Genomic DNA, 16,893 nt, shown 5'->3' with positions numbered 1-16,893 from the left:
GATGTAAAAGCCAGTTTGGCAGCAGTTTTTAAAACAAGGGATACAACGGTAAAAATGGACCTGTAGGGCGGCTCCATAGCTCAGGGGTTAGAGCACTGGTCTTGTAAACCAGGGGTCGCGAGTTCAAATCTCGCTGGAGCCTTAGGCGGGTGTTTGTTTTCCCACAACGTCATTCTCCGTTTTTGTCTACTTCTTGACCCAGTTTTGATGGGGGAAGGGGCGGGGGGGGGAAGCACTGTGTAATCTTTTTGGTAAAATCAGATCCTGGAGATCTGGGACGGAGGGTTATAGAACCGGAGCTCCTGGGATCCCAAGGAAAAGACAATGTGTGTGTGTACCTTTCGGTAAGTAGGAGAGGAACCAGATTCCTCAAGTTTCTGCTAGAAGACTGGATGCGTTGGTGGAGTCCACACCTCCGTATTTGAGGAAGAGAGCAAATCAGCTCGGGCCCATTGATAGCAGTGACCCCCGGCGGCGTGGAGTCCGGCACACCTCCCAAGTGCACCAGCCGGGCGCCCAGTTTCTCCTGCGCTCCTGGAGAACTGGTTCGTGGGTTAATCGGCCAGCTTAGGCCAGAAACTAGGTAGATAAACCCCAATCGGGCTTCTGCTCTGCTTCCATACTCACTTTCTCCGACTCAGAGTCTGCTTCCTACGCCCCAGGCTACTCCTGGGATTCGATTTATTATAGATTCGACTCTCGGGGGACTTGACGAGCTTCAGTCTTAGTCTGAATCTCAAATACAAAGAAGCCAGACTTCTCACTAGCTGGTACTATATCCACAAAAATCTACAGTAACGCGCAGAAGTCGCGCCCTTCGATAGCTCAGTTGGTAGAGCGGAGGACTGTAGAGGAACGGCGTCTGCTGTTATCCTTAGGTCGCTGGTTCGACTCCGGCTCGAAGGAGGTGCTTGCTGTTTTGATGTAATCCCGTACTCAAACTTCCTGAAACTTTTGCCCTCCGGTTTCTTTTGATTCTATTTTCAGGCAACAAGAGAAGAGCTTTCCACCTGCCAAGAAACCTAATTTCACTTATCTTTATGATCATGGAGTAGATGTGGTTCACTCAGGAAATGTGAACTAATGGCTTTCATATTAGATTTGAATCTGTTACCTTCTAATCTTTAGAACCAGTTTACGTTGATTAAATATTGGGGTAACTGCGCTCCGCCTCACCAGATACTTATATTTTTTCATAAGCGCAAATAATGCATACTAGGCAAATCAGGGCTTAAGGAGAAATATATTAGAAAGTCTGCCTTTGGAAAAGGTAAATACACAATAGAGAGTGAGCAATGCAAAAGACTAAATATAAATATGCACATGGAGATGTTCTTTCATTAATAAGAAAGAAATACTAATTTAAACAAGAGGATATTGTTTCATCACCAAATCAGAAAATGTTGACTAATATGTAATACTGACCAAGATGCAGTGAGGACTTTCTTGTAGAATGGTACTACTTTCTGGAGGACATTGGGTGTTATAAATCAGGAACCTTGGGGTGTCTTGGGGTGACTTCAAGCCCCATGTTGGATGTAGAGATTACTTAAAAATTTTTTTTAAATCTTTAAAAAAAGTAAATCAGGAACCTTAAAAAGATAATGTTTGATCAAGTATTCTATTCTACTCTTAGAAATTTATCATTCATACATGAAAAAAGGATATATGGCAAAATAGTTATTTGTGGGTGATTTGTATCTTTATATTTTTATGTATTTTTTCAAAATATATCACATGTATACATTACATTAATAAAAAACAGTGTTTTAATCTTACAAAACGAAGTTTAAACATACTCTGTGTCACTGTGGAAGACATTTTGGCATTTTCTTATAAAACTAGACATACTGTTATCATACAATCCAGGAATCATGTTCCTAGGTAACTATTACCCCCAATGGTAGAAAACTATGCCCACACAGAAACTTGCCCATTTATGTTTATAGCAGCTTTATGCCAAAACTTGGAAGTAATAAAGATGTCCTCTGACAGGTGATTAGGTAAATAAACTATGGTACATTGATACAAATGGAATATTCAGCACTAAGAAGAAATGGGACATTAAGCCATGAAATGATATGGAGAAACTTTAAATGCACATTCACTAAGTGAGAGAAGCCAATCTGAAAAGGCTTCATACTGCATGATTCCAAGTATATGACATTCTGGAAAATGCAAAATTATGGAGACAGTAAAAGTGGCTGCCAATGGTTGAAAGAAGGGAGGGGTGCATTGGCAGAACACAATTTTTAGGGCAGTGAAACTATTGTGTATGATACTACAGTGTACTGGTGGATATATGTCATTACACATTTGTCAAAACTCATGGAGTGTATAATACAAAGAGTAAATCCTAGTGTAAACTGATGTGGAAATGTTGGGGTTCAGAGCCTATGGCCAAGAGACAATTCTTGAGATGTCTTCAGTGCAAAAAGGTGGTTTTATTAAAGCACAGGGACAGGACCCATGGGCAGAAAGAGCTGCACTGGGGTTGTGATGGGTGACTGATTATATACCTTCAGATTGGGAGAGTTTAGGGATAGTCTAAGTATCTAAGGTGTTTTGGAAACAAGGTTTTCAGGATCCTGAGGGGGCTGCCTGTTGTTGGGAAAAGATCATTCATTATTGTTTAGTAAAAACTCAGTCATGATACCCTTCAGATGTATATCAGGAGGCCATAAGCTTGGAGTATGATTGCCAACATATATCTTGAGGGTGGGCGGGGGGGGGGGCGTAAGATACAAAGGAAGCTTCCAAAGGGATTTTTATATGTTAAAGTAGACATACAGGATCCTGAGGGGTTGGGAAAATGTTAAGCTAAGATTGCCTTTTGCCCTTAGCAAAGTGTCATCATTGAGGCAGCTGAGCCTCAGAGGAAGGTCACTCTGCCTGTTTCAAGGCTTTGTCAGTGGGCTATAGGCAGTAAAGGAATTTAATTTTTCATTTGCCTTTGTGTCCCACATCATAAACTATGGACTTTAGTTGATAATGATGTGTAATTGTTAGTTCATTCACTGTAACAAATCTCACTAGTGCAGAATGTTGATGGTAAGGAGGCTGTGGGGTGGGCAGAGAGGAGAGAAGGTACATAGAAACTCTGTATTTTCTTACTCAATTTTGCTATAAACCTAAAACTGCTAGTCATAGTTCAGACTGCTATAACAAAAGTACCATAGACTGGGTGGCTTAAACCAAAAATGTATCGCTCACAGTTCTGGAGACTGGGAAGTCCCAGATCCAGGGGCCAACACATGGTGTCTGACAAAGCCCTGCTTTTTGGCTTGTGGACAACTGCCTTGCCTCTGTAGCCTTGCATGGGTAAGAGAGAAATCTCTGAATTTCTGAGAAAAATATGGCCTCTTTTGTGAAAACCTCAGGTGGCCAAGATATTTCTTGGTGAGAGGTGGGTGAAAAGGAAGTGAACATAAAAGAGGAGTCATCAAAGTGACATGAAGGTGGCCTAGGAAACATGGAAGAGGATTTGAATGGGGAGAGGGAAAGTAATAATAATAAAAAAAAAGACTCAATAAAAATGTAGCATGAAAAGCCCCAAGGCCTTGATTCTTGCAGAGTCCTAGTTCCCTCCTCCATTTATTTCATTCATTCTTCATGACAGCGCTGGGAAATTGCAGGGGATTTCCTTCTTGAGGGGAGCAGCCTGCCCAAATCCAGGAGTACTACTGTTAGGAAATAGGAACTGTCATGGCTGAAAAGTGCAGTGGGACAGCCCTTTTGAGAAGACACCACTAAGTAGTCCCCGAGCGTATCTTCTCTTTCCCACACTGAATCAGGTGCTGCACAGTTCTTGCAGTTGAGTGGTTTAGTCTCCAAATCTAAGTAGTCTCCAAGATAAGTAGATTCATTTGGAAGGACAGGGGAGTGGCTAAGTCAACACCATTCACAGCACACACTCCCTGGGCCGGATGCAAGGAGTCAGCCAAGAATCAGCTTGGAAGTGTTTTGGAATCAGAAACCCACCTGCAAATGAAATTCAAAATAACTGTTTACCTATCCAACCCCACCCCCATGAAGCAATCAAGCCTGAGTGAAAGCTTGAAGCCTGGTAAGTATTGGTTTTCTCATTCATTCATCATACTCAATTACAAAAGTAATGTGATTAAAATCCAAATCGGATCTGTGCAGGTTATTTTCGGAGTATAGAGCTGCAGCTCTTAAACCAGTGTCAGCAGTAGGCTGATGGGGGCAACCACACAATTTCTGGGAAGTGTTCCTGACCCGATGATGCCTAAACCGGGTCAAAAGAATGAATCAGTGCGAATGTGGATTTTACAAGAGTGAGACCAAAAGAGTTGCCGAGAACACAAAAGCAGTGCAAAAGCCTTGACAAGGAGTAAGTCGGGTGCAAATACAACCTGGAAGGGAATGTTAGAGGAGCTCGAAGTGGGAGATTATCGTGTAGTAAACCGAGGTGGTTTGATCACAAACATAGAAATCAGTGTCCGGTGGATGAAGTACGGAAGAACGGAGAAGAGGAATTACTACTATGAGTTATTATTTACCTAACCCTTCTTTCAGGGCCGAAGAGCTCGGGGTTTGTAGCTAGATTAAAACGCACTGATGGCAGTGGTGGGATTCGAACCCACGCCTCCGAAGAGACTGGAGCCTAAATCCAGCGCCTTAGACCGCTCGGCCACACTACCGCTTGGCATACGGAGCTTTTTTTTAACCTTTAAGTTACGTACCTATCCAGCATATGAGCTCAAAATTTGGAGTTTTCTTCTCGGTTAGTGGACTTCCCCGCAGGGTTTTCGTTCAACCCTACGGATCTGAACAAGAGAGGAGTCATCGTGTTCTCACACGCCTGTGAAGTGAAACATAAACTAGTCAACGATCATTACAGTGAATGTCCTTAGAAGATTTTTACCTTTTCTGTAACCTAGGCAATAAGACGCAGGAAAAAAAAAAAAAATCCCGCCGGCGACTTATTGCCCGTGATTAGAGAAGATTGAATAAGGTCCTCCTTGCCGTTGCGTCGTTGGTCTGTGGCTGTGAGCCTGAGTGCAAATGGAGTCTGAGTTCAGGTCCAGAAGGAAGCGCCCTTTCATTCACAGATCTGGCCAGCCTAACACAGAATTCCAGGGAACTCCTTGGTCGCCTCCTCCTGCAGATTCAGTCAGAATGGAGAGATTGGGTCGAGGTGCGGCCTTCTGGGTCAGTAACTACCGCACTGCTGTAGTATCGGAACTATTTCCCTTACATAGGGACCAAAATGACCCCCCACCCCCACCCCACCAAGGGAGGTTGTGTTCCAGGAGCGTCCCCAGCCCAGGAAGGGGTGGGTTCGGGGCTTCCCTTGGGAGCAAGCGCCCCTAGCTCCGTTCAATTTCTTTTAAAAGGAGCAGAGAGAAATCTAGATAAAAGTTTCATGAGTGATACCTGCGGTCTGCTGACCCGAAGTGGGATCTTGTACCTGTACATGAACTCTACCCGGCTCAAGGCCCTGGATTCTGCCTTAGCTCTATTCTTTGCGGTTTCTGATTGGCCATTTCTGGGTCTTCAGAACCAGAAATTCTCCCAGGAATCTGTTTCCGAACTTCAAGGGCCCCTCCCCCACCCACCTCCTCTTGCCTTTCCTTGCCTGAGGGTTTTCCGAGACTTGGTGGCCTGAGGGTCGGGGGCTGGGGGTGCGCCGAGAAAGGCAAAACTGTTCTTCACTGGATCTTCACGGGGCGAGTGTCCCGCTAGCTCCCGCCCTCGCTGCCACGGTTGGGGGACGATGAACAGAAAAGTTCTAGAGAAGTTGCTTGGAAATAGGGTGTCGAGAGCATTTGATGGATGTAGACCCAGGCGGGGAAATGGGGGTAGAAGGCTGGGGTCGGCGAAGGAAGAGTCCTGGACGGTCCAAGGTCAGAGGCAGGGTCTTCTTAGACGCCTCATCAGCAGCACCCCATTCCAGCCAGGCCCGGCTGTCTGGTGGGTCATCTCCCCTCCACCCTTCCACCTCCACCCTACCCCAACCGGATCCCTCCTTGCACACAAGAAATTAAGTGCCTCCTGGTTGCTTCTTTTGCCTTCTGCTTTCCTCTCTCTAGCTCGAGTTCATGGGCAATCTGAGCTCCCTGAGCAGAACTGGGTGTCCCCCAGTAGGCTCCAACCAAGTTCTCTTTCTCTCCAGAAGCTCCCAGAGTTAAGAGTGAGGTGCAATGGTCAGCTTGGAGGTGGTCAGCACGGGAGGCCATTGATCCACCGGTCTAGAGGACTGGTCAAGGGTGTGGCTTCTGCTCCCTACTCGCTAGAGGCAGAGGGATTCCAATACCCTTCCCTGGCCCTTTTGGCTGAAGTGTAGGACTTCTAAGAAATTTCACTTTGTGTTTCAGAATCCTCAGAAAAAAAAGCGAGTGTGAACTGATTGCCTTCAGCAGTGCACAAAAGTCTTTGCCACTTTGGAAAGAATGATGTGGGAAGATTGTTGTTAATCTCAAGTTGTGGAGAACATAGAAGTCATGTATACCCACCTCTAAGTGTAAGATAAGGAAGCATCAGTTTGAAAGAAAGAAAAGACCTTGGGCTTTTCATTACTTGAAAAAAGTGGGGAGGGAGAGAACAAATATTTAAAATATAGTTTAAGGGGCACCTGGCTGGCTCAATGGGTGGACAATGCGACCATTGATCTCAGTGACTTTAAGTCCCACGTTGGGCATGAATCCTACTTAAAATAAAAATATTTAAATGTTAAAATAAAAATTTTAAATATTAATAAATTATTGCTAAAATATTTTTGAAATATTAAAAATATTTAAACTATTATGCCTCCTACTGAGCCAGATAAGAAACTTGGAGTCTATGGGTAGCTCTTGGGAAGGTCTTTTTTTTTTCTTTTGGTGATTTGGATGCTTTTTATTTCTTTGTGTTGCCTGATTGCTGCGCCTAAGACTTCCAATACTATGTTGAATTAACCGTGGCGGGAGTGGACATTCCTGTAGTGTTCCTGACCTTAGGAGGAAAGCTCTCAGTTTTTCCCCATTGAGGATGATATTAGCATTGGGTCTTTCATATATGGCTTTTATGATCTCGAGGTATGATCCTTCTATCCCTACTTTCTTGAAGGTTTTTATCAAGAAAGGATGCTGTATTTTGTCAAATGCTTTCTCTGCATCTATTGAGAGGATCATGTGATTCTTGTCCTTTCTTTTATTGATGTAATGAATCACATTGTTTCGTGGATATGGAACCAGCACTGCATCCCAGGTATAAATCCCACTTGTTCATGAGTGAATAATTATTTTAATGTATTGTTGGATCCAGTTGGCTAATATCTTGTTGAGGATCTTTGCATCCATGTTCATCAGGGAAATTGGTCTATAGTTCTCCTTTTCAGTGGGGTCTTTGTCTAGTTTTGGAATCAAGGTAATGCTTGCTTCGTAGAAAGAGTTTGGAAGTTTTCCTTCCATTTCTATTTTTTGGAACAGCTTCAAGAGAATAGGTGTTAACTCTTCTTTCAATGTTTGGTAGAATTCCCCTGGAAAGCCATCTGGCCCTGGACTCTTGTTTTTTGGGAGATTTTTGATTACTAATTCGATTTCTTTGCTGGTTATGGGTCTGTTCAAATTTTCCATTTCTTCCTGTTTCAGTTTTGGTAGTTTCTAGGAATTTGTTCATTTCTTCCAGATTGCCCATTTTATTGGCATGTAATTGCTCATAATATTCTCTTATTACTGTTTGTATTTCTGCTGTGTTTGTTGTGATCTCTCCTCTTTCATTCTTGATTTTATTTGGGTCCTTTCTTTTTTCCTTTTTTATCGAACTGGCCAGTGGTTTATCAATTTTGTTGATTCTTTCAAAGAACCAGCTTCTGGTTTCATTGATCTGTTCTACTGTTTTTATTTTGTTTTGTTTTGGTTTGGTTTAGATAGCATTAACTTCTGCTCTAATCTTTATTATTTCCTGTCTTCTGCTGGTTTGGGGCTTTATTTGCTGTTCTTTTCTGGCTCTTTAAGGTGAAGGGTTAGGTTATGTATCTGACCTTCCTTCTTTAGGAAGGCCTGGATTGCTATATGCTTTATTCATATGACCACCTTTGGTGCATCCCAGAGGTTTTGGGCTGTGGTGTTATCATTTTCATTGACTTCTATGTACTTTTTAATTTCCTCTTTAACTTCTTGGTTAGCCCATTCATTCTTTAGTAGGATGGTCTTTAGTCTCCAAGTATTTGCTACCTTTCCAAATTTTTTCTTGTGGTTCATTTCAAGTTTCATAGTGTTGTGGTCTGAAAATATGCATGTATGATCTTTTGTACTTGTTGAGGGCTGATTTGTGTTCCAGTGTGTGATGTGATCTGTTCTGGAGAACATTCCATGTGCACTGGAGAAGAATGTATATTCCACTGCTTTAGGATGAAATGTTCTGAATATATCTGCTAAGTCCATCTGGTCCAATGTGTCATTCAAAGCCACTGATTCCTTGTTGATTTTCTGTTTAGATGATCTATCTATTGTTGTCAGTGGGGTGTTGAAGTCCCCTACTATTATAGCATTATTATCAATGAGTTTCTTTATGTTTCTGATTAATTGATTTATATATTTGGGTGCTTTCACATTTGGAGCATAAATTTTTATGGTGATAATACTCTTCTTCATCTCTTGTTATAGTCTTTATTTTAAAGTCTAGATTGTCTGATATAAGGATGGCTACTCCGGCTTTCTTTTGTTGACCATCAATCTGAAGGTGTCTTTAGGTCTAAAGTGGGTCTCTTGTAAACAGCATATAAATGGATATTGTTTTCTTATCCATTCTGTTACCCTATGTCTTCTGATTCAAGCATTTAGTCCATTGATGTTTAGAGTGAGTACTGAAAGATATGAATTTATTGCCATTATGTTTCTCATAGAGTTGGAGTTTCTTATGGTTTTCTCTGGTCTTTTCTAGTCTGTTGATTTTGGTCTTTTGTTTTTTTTTTCTGTCTTTTCTCCCCTCACAGAGTCCCCCTTAAAATTTCTTGCAGTTAGTGGTCACAAACTCCTTTAATTTTTGTATGTCTGGGAAACTTTTTATCTCTCCTTCTATTTTGAATGACAGCCTTGCTGGATAAAGAATTCTTGGCTGCATATTTTTCTGATTCAGCACATTGAATATATCCTGCCACTCCTTTCTGTCCTGCCAAGTTTCTGTGGATAGGTCTGCTGAACCTTATCTGTCTTCCCTTGTGTGTTAGGGACTTTTTTTTTCCCTTGCTGCTTTCATGATTTTCTCCTTGCCTGAGTATTTTGTGAATTTGACGTTGATGGTCGGTTTTTGTTGAATCTAATGGGAGTCCTCTGTGCTTCCTGGATTTTGATGTCTGTGTCTTTCCCCAGGTTAGGAAAGTTTTCCACTATGATTTGCTCACATAACCCTTTTATCCTTTTTTTCTCTCTTCATCTTCTGGGACTCCTATGATTCTGACGTTGTTCCTTTTTAATGAGTTGCTGATTTCTCTGATTCTTAAATTGGGCTCCTTTGCCTTAGTCTACCTCTTTTTTTTTTCTGCTTAATTATTCTCCATAAATTTGTCCTCTATATCACTGATTCTCTGTTCTGCCTCATCTATCCTTGCCACTGCAGCATCTATTAGAGATTGCAGCTCAGTTATAACATTTTTTATTTCATCCCAACTAGCTTTTACTTCTTTTATCTCTACACAAAGGGATCCTAAACTATTTTCAACCCCAGCTAGTATTATTATTATCATGATTCTAAATTCTGGTTAAGACATCTTGCTTGTATCTGTGTTGATTAAGTCCCTGGCTGTTGTTTCTTCCTGCTTTTTCTTTTGAGGTGAATTTCTTCGTTTCATCATTTTGAAGAAGAAAAGGAATTAATAAGATAAAAAAATTAAAATTAAAAAATTAAAAACAACACACACACACACACACACACACACAAATCAAATAAATGATGCTAGATCCTAGGTGTGTTTTGGTCTAGGTGTTGAAAGGAGGTTGATAGATTAGAGAAAAAAGGGAAAAAGAAAAAAAAGAGGAAAACGTTTGAAACTGTGAAAAAAAATGATTACAATGAAATAGAATAAAATGAAACGATGGAAGTAAAATAGAATTTGAAAAATTTACAAAAAGGTAAAAAATATACTAGAAAACATTTTTAAATATTTTAATAAAAATTGAAAATAAAAATAATTTTTTTCTCTTTCTATATTCAAGGAATAGAAATGAAAAAGAAAAAAAGGAAAATTGAATACATGGACCAGCGAACAGACTGAAATACGATTGAAATTACATTGTTTACCCCTAGAAGTTAAACTATGAAGCACTTTAGAGTCTGTAAACTAAGCAGGCAGAGAGACTTGTGGTGTTCCTGAAGAGTGAGGTTGGCCCAGTGGGTGGGGTTAGTGTAATGGCTCCGTTCTCCACTAGATGGCGCTGCTTAGCTTACTGGGGCGGATTGTTGCGGCGCTTGTAGGTGTGTATGCGCGTGCGCGGGAGTGGTCAAAATGGCGTCACCCAACGGCCCGGTCTGTAGTATCTGAATTCCATTTTCCCCGACCAGAAATCGCACACCTGACCTTTGTCTCTGGCTTTTGTCTATTCCCCGCGTTTACACTGTCCATGACCAAGCCGTCAGGTTGCCAGGCGGCACCTCCCTCCTGAATTTTATCTCAGATGCGGCTGTGTTTCCCGGCCCCTCACTTCTGAGGGACTGTGGTTTTGACCCGTTCTGCCCCTCTGTAGGAGCGTGTCAACGAGCAATGGCCAGTGCCAGCTGCACCCAGGAACATTTATGGGACTGTGCTGCTGCTGATGCTCAGAGACTGAGGCTGGGCGCCAGCCCATCCCAGAAAAAGTTCACGCAGTTGTGTAGCAGCAGCGTTTCAGGAATTGTGGAAAATCACAACACGCATCTGGCACCAGGCTTCACCCTTAAGGAACTTGTTCCAGCACCAGCGAATGTCAAATGTCGTAGTTCTTTGCGGTCAGCTGAGACCTCTGGAATCGGCAGCGGTGGCCACACGGACTCTACCAAATGTCCTCCTAGCAGGGGAACCACTTCTCCCCGTGTGGCCCGAGAACTTCCCGGACCCCACTCTGCTCCTGGGAATTCGCCCTTCCCACCAGAGCACCACAGGTATTGAGCTGAGTTTCAGACTCTGCACTCCCCCTGTTTACAGTCTTAATGAAATTTAAACCCTTTCCTTTCTCCTTTCTCCTTTCTCCCTTTTTTGTTCAGTCCCTGTGGCTGTTTCCACTTTTCCACTTTCTCTCCAGCTGCTTTTGGGGGGGGGGTGCTTTTCCCATACTCTCCCCACGCCCTCCCCCCCCTTCTCTGTTCTCGCTCTGCAAGCATAAACAGCTCCCTGCCCTCTGCAGCTTCTCTCTCCCCCAGTTCACCTCGCTGTGCTGCGTACCTGTTGAGTTCTGTGGTAAATGTTGTGCAGATTGTTGTGTTAATCCTCAAATCAGTTTTCTAGGTGTGCAGGATGGTTTAGTGTTGATCTGGCTGTATTTCATGAATGTGAGACACAAAAAAAAACTTCCATTCTGTTCCACCATCTTGGCTCCTCCCTTGGGAAGGTCTTTTGATGAGCTCTTACAGATGCGATTATACAGGCACACTTGTGTATGTGTATGTTAGGGCTAATTTGGTAAACACACACATTTAAATAAACCAGAGTTTATGTAACTATGTTTTAACTTAAAACACCACCAACACCAACATGTCATAAGGTGCAAGTGTTCTGGGCCCTTCTTGATCAGGCAATAAAAAGAACCAGTCAACAGGAAAGAACCTGGTTTACAGCAGAGCTCCCCTTGATCCTGGCATGCTGCATTTTCAGCATCCAAACAGACAGACTTGAAATCAGTTTCCTATCAGGAGAGAAAGTATTACCCTCTCTCATACCTGGCTGAAATTCCTTTACTGACCAGTGTGCATGGCTTCCCCTATTGAATCACTGAATAGTGCTTGAGTACTCCTTGCTTACTTTGAACTCACTGGATCCTTCAGTGGAGGGAGGAGCCTTGGTCTACTTCCCTCAAGAAGTGGTTGCTATGTTGGATTGCACAGTAAAAGAAAGAAATGCCCAGAGACTCACAAGCCAGGTATCTCAGATTTCCTTTGTCACACATTTAATTGTCCAGTATCTGAAGCAAATACATAACAGCCCCTTTGGAAAGAAGCCTGATACAGATAAATGTGATGGGTTTATCTGACACATGGTTATTCCTTCCCTCTTCAACACAGAATGCTACTATTCTAAGCTCTAGCACTCTGCAATAATGCCAGAGAGTTTAACCCTGAATTTCCTGCTATCTTTACCTTGTTAATAGTCCAGATGATGAAAATTTATTTACAAGCAGTAAATTCAAGACCTTGATACTCAAACTGTAGTCCAGGCACCAGCAGGATCAGCATATCCTGGTAAGTTATTAGAAATGTAGGGTCTTAGGTCTATTGAATTGGAATCTTAATAAGCTCCCCAAAGGTTAGAGAATTTTGACAGGGACTCTCTGTTCCAATCTATGTATCACATGCCCCCATGGTCAATTTAGGGCATTTGAAAGTTCCCACCAGAATCCTTCTAGATCAGCAGGAGACTCGCATTACATTGCAATGTAAAATTCTTTCTCTAGCTCCAGTACAGAGCCAGCCAAGTAGTGGCCTATACTGTAAAAATAGTGCTCAAAATTAAATACTGGTGAATGATATGTATTGGATGTATTTGGATGTATTTGGATGAATGTAATAGATAGTCTTTTGAGTATTTATTGAGCCCCTACTTAAATATTTAGTTCCTTTATGGTCTCACATGTTAATTACATTGTTCATCATAGTTCTTTTTTTTTTTTTTTTTTTTTTTTTTTTTTTGAGCCAGAGAGAGACAGAGCATGAGCAGGGGAGGGGCAGAGAGACGGGAAGACACAGAATCTGAAGCAGGCTCCAGGCTCTGAGCTGTCAACACAGAGCCTGATGCAGGGCTCGAACTCACAAAGTGTGAGATCATGACCTGAGCTGAAGTCAGACATTAACCGACTGAGCCCCCCAGGCGCCTCTACATTGTTCATCATAGTAATGCAAAGCACTGTGATGTACTTATTCTTGCAAGTTTTCTAAAATAAATGTTCAAAGGAAAAGGAGAGAAGGGTAATCACTTTTCTCAGTTTTGACAGGGAGAATCAAACCTCTTCTTTTTAACTTGTATTTTTCCCTTACAATGTTCATCAGCTCAGGAAACCATCCTACTATCTTTAAGTCAGACTTCTAGGAACTCAGACCACTATCTCTAGTGACAAGCCAGGGAGCCAAGCAATAATTCTGTAATAATCAGCCCCAAATGGCCAAGACTTGATTAGCAACTGACAGCTTTCCTAATATTTGTCCCTGCTTCCAATTTAGGACCAACCAGAGAAAGCCAAATATGCACCCCTAACCAATCACATAGGATGCTTTGCTTCTAGGTAGACTGTCTGTAGCTTCCCCATGCCAATGGTCTCCAATCAAGGCACACCTGAAGCCTTCCACTAAAAAGCTTTCCCACTTTTCTGTCTGCCTTTGGGTCTCTGACAAAACTCAAATGATGATGGCTGACTTCCTTGCTACAGCAAACTCTGAATAAATAGCCTTTGCTGTTATCATTTACTTGGTCTTCCTTTATTTCCACACTAGAATTAAAACTTTGCACAATAAAAAGTTGAGGGGAAATGGATGAAATACAGACAAATATGCAAAAAAGTAATTAAAAATAATCCTAAGATCCCTACCAGGGGTCAAGTTGTTCTAGAGAACTTCTAATTGGCCAGAACACTCTGGAACAGGCCTTTTTGATGTTGCCCTCTGGACCAGACTAGTGGAGCAGGCTCTTGGAACCTCCTGAGTCAGGCCAACCCAAGTGAGCTGAGGGCAGTGAGTGGCTGGAAGAATGAGAGAGATTGATGTAAGGTCCTGGGACAAACTTCAGGGGTAGGAAATAGACTGAATGTAGATAGGGTCTCTTGGGAAAAGGTTTAGTTATCCTGTGAAGAGAGGGAGGACCCTGAACCCAAAGACAACCTCTGTGAAGGGGAACAAAAACCATCAGGCCCATGGTTGTTGTCCTAGCTTCTCTTTTTGGAGGCTCCTTTGAGCATTTTAAATTCCTTTCAGATGTGTAACAAGCAGTCTACAATTATAGGGAAGAATTCAGTCCATACAGAGAATAGAAAAGAATAGAAGCTTGCTCAGTTGTGACAGATAGGATGAGGGAACAGATTTCAGGAAAAGGTTAAGAGGAGCCAAGAATGCAATGGGAGAAAAAGAGAGGAGAAACAGCAAGTAGGGAGGGGATGAGAAAGCTGTTAGGGTGCTGGTTTTGACTGTTTAGCAATGTTGCCTAAGGCCCGTGTCTCTGAATAAAATAACAATAATAAAGATGGTAATAACCGTGATGATACTAATGAACTCTCATTTCCAAAACAAGGATACAGCAACTTTGCAAGGTTAACTAACTGACCCAGGTGTTTTCTAACCACTGTGCTACATACTCAAGTCCAAAGGGATGACCATGCTGATTAACTTGGAAGTTTCTACCAGTAAAATGCCTTGTGTAGGCAAATGGGATACAGCGACTGATTCTTGATTCTCTAAAGCAGAGCAGTCAGTTCAAAGCCTTGTAGTTGTCTTACAGACAAGGAGGATATTGTCTGGAGAATGACTGAGGTTTGCACACCAAGGGAACATTGGGAGGAACGGCTATTGTCAAGCCACAGAAGATCCTATTACCCTCTTGGCCCTGAACAGTTGGATATGTTCCTCTCGTCTTAGGACAACCTTGTGAGGCCTCTCCGTGACTCATCCCTGAACCAAGAATATCTGCCATAAATGCCTGATTCTGCCTGTATGGAGATTTCTCTTCCTTCAAGATTTGTAAGGTTAGTGGCACCGTGTTTTACATTGATACAATGAAAAATAGTTGTTGCCAGGTGAACTATGTGTGGTTTCTTTCCTGATTGGATGGGGGCCCCCAAATGTGGGGCAAGGTCAGGTGGAAGCAGGTAGCCTGAGGGGTGAAAGAACACCCGAGGCAAAACAAAGGTGGTAGGTGTTTATTGAATACACCTCAAGGGAGAAGCGGGAGGAAGAGCAGGGGAGAGATTGCTTGCAAGAGGTGGGGGTGGGGAGGAATGTATCTAAACCGGGAAGGGGAGCATGTATGGACTTTCCCTTTTTGGCAACTGTGCCTATGTGTAAGTAGCCCATTGGTCAGTTAGGGCCTATGGATATTTTGAAGTGGGTCATCTTATGGGCCTGTTTGCATTCAGCCAGAGGGTTACTGCAGGCCCTTTTGCCTTGATCAAGTTTCCATTGCTCAAGCCTGAGCCTGAAAGGGGCCTCTAGGCTGCAGAGACTTGAGGTCCTGGGGCTTAAACCCAGTCAGACCTGAAGAAGTCTTGGAAGGTTCTTGGTCTTGTCATGAAAAATAACCCAAAGACAGACATGCAACACAGCGGATGAGCGACACAAGCAGGAAAGTTTATTAAGGCAAAAAGTACTCTCGAGATATGAGAGCAAGAGCAAAATTGAGAGAGCACTGTGTCCCTGGGGTTTGGGATTCTATCTTTTGTCAGCAGTTGTTAACTAGGGCATAGAATATTCATTACTTGGGGCTGGAAGCAGGGCTTCCCACTTTTTCTTCCTAATTGGGTCAGGGGTTTCCTGTCTTGGCATCCTCCATCTTGGGCCTGTTGGGTTTGGTCGCCCTTCGTATGGAATACCTCCAGGACAGGCCTCTGAATTTCTTGAATCTGACCATGACTTCCTCCTTGCTGGCCTCCAGGTATCCTGTTAGAATCTAACTACTGCCTACTCTAACACAATGAATCATAAGCTTACAGATAAGCTTACAGATTTCTTAGAAACTTCATGATCTTGGACAAATGAAAACATTAAAAAATAGTGGGCACAAGAACAGGCGTGTGGACAGACTCGAAATCTTGCTAAACAGAATTGGTCCACTTTTGGGGGTTGCACGAATCAGTGCTTTTTTCCAGTGTTCCCAGCTATGATTATATTTGCAGTAAGAAATAAGTACAGGGGTGCCTGGGTGGCGCAGTCGGTTCAGCGTCTGACTTCAGCCAGGTCACGATCTCGCGGTCCGTGAGTTCGAGCCCCGCGTCAGGCTCTGGGCTGATAGCTCAGAGCCTGGAGCCTGTTTCCGATTCTGTGTCTCCCTCTCTCTCTGCCCCTCCCCCGTTCATGCTCTGTCTCTCTCTGTCCCAAAAATAAATAAACGTTGAAAAAAGAAAAATGAAATAAGTACAATATCTTTCTTAAATAATTTTTTTGTTCCTGTTTACTAGCTTATATAAACAAGGTTTCTAAAAAGTGAAAATCCTTTTTAAAAAGTTGTATTATTTTCATACCGAAGATGTAGGTAAATCTTCCTTTAAGGAAGGATTAAACTCTTTCTCCCCAATACCCCTTTTCCCTACATGCTCCTACCCCTAAGCCTTCGAGAGAGAGGCATTGATCCCAAAATACTTACGGTTTTTAGAAAGGACAAAACCATGATAAATCTTTTTTCACCTTCCCCAGATTTTATCACAATATTAAATGAAAGGAGTGTATTATAATCTGTCCATCAGACACCCTCTATAGGAGTCTCTTACTTCTCAGGTGGGTCTACTATGTGCCCAAATATATGAGATTTTTATATCTGCATCCTTTCTGTGGCTCCAGATGCACAGGGATGCACTGTCTCAGGAGAGTATCAAGATGAAAGACAAGACAGCCTGGTGGTGGCTCTACTTGAAAGGAACTTTTTTAGAGAGTTGACAGGACATGAAGAAATTCTCATTTTATGGAAGAATATCTTGGATTTTTGCTCTGGTCAAAGTTCTTAGTGCTTTGGGATGTTGGCTTTACTGTGTGCTTCTATAAGATGAGAGGTAGAGAAACAGCCCA

General features: G+C 42.5%; 1 protein-coding gene and 3 non-coding genes across 4 annotated transcripts in view; 3 read left to right on the top strand and 1 right to left on the bottom strand.

Annotated features, from left to right (window-relative positions):
• Window positions 1–69: 69 nt before the first annotated feature.
• On the top strand, window positions 70–142 carry TRNAT-UGU (transfer RNA threonine (anticodon UGU)). Its single transcript has one exon. It is a non-coding gene; the product is annotated as a tRNA-Thr (tRNA).
• A 672-nt stretch (window positions 143–814) lies between these two features.
• On the top strand, window positions 815–906 carry TRNAY-GUA (transfer RNA tyrosine (anticodon GUA)). The gene is given in 2 exon segments: window positions 815–851; window positions 871–906. It is a non-coding gene; the product is annotated as a tRNA-Tyr (tRNA).
• Window positions 907–4,582: 3,676 nt separating this feature from the next.
• TRNAL-UAG (transfer RNA leucine (anticodon UAG)) lies at window positions 4,583–4,664 on the bottom strand. The gene has a single exon. It is a non-coding gene; the product is annotated as a tRNA-Leu (tRNA).
• A 10,102-nt stretch (window positions 4,665–14,766) lies between these two features.
• The window catches only part of RNASE12 (ribonuclease A family member 12 (inactive)), a 22,184-nt gene continuing 20,057 nt past the window's right edge, over window positions 14,767–16,893 (top strand). The window contains exon 1 of the mRNA XM_040476521.1: window positions 14,767–14,861. The gene's annotated coding sequence lies outside the window, so the exon portion shown is untranslated. The remainder of the gene's footprint in view (window positions 14,862–16,893) is intronic.

The sequence above is a fragment of the Herpailurus yagouaroundi genome, unplaced genomic scaffold (assembly GCF_014898765.1).
Source record: "Herpailurus yagouaroundi ecotype Mexico unplaced genomic scaffold, PumYag 141, whole genome shotgun sequence".
NCBI classification, from domain to species: domain Eukaryota; kingdom Metazoa; phylum Chordata; class Mammalia; order Carnivora; family Felidae; genus Herpailurus; species Herpailurus yagouaroundi.
The sequence above is the reverse complement of the archived record's forward strand: the minus strand, read 5'-3'. Positions and strand labels throughout refer to the sequence as shown.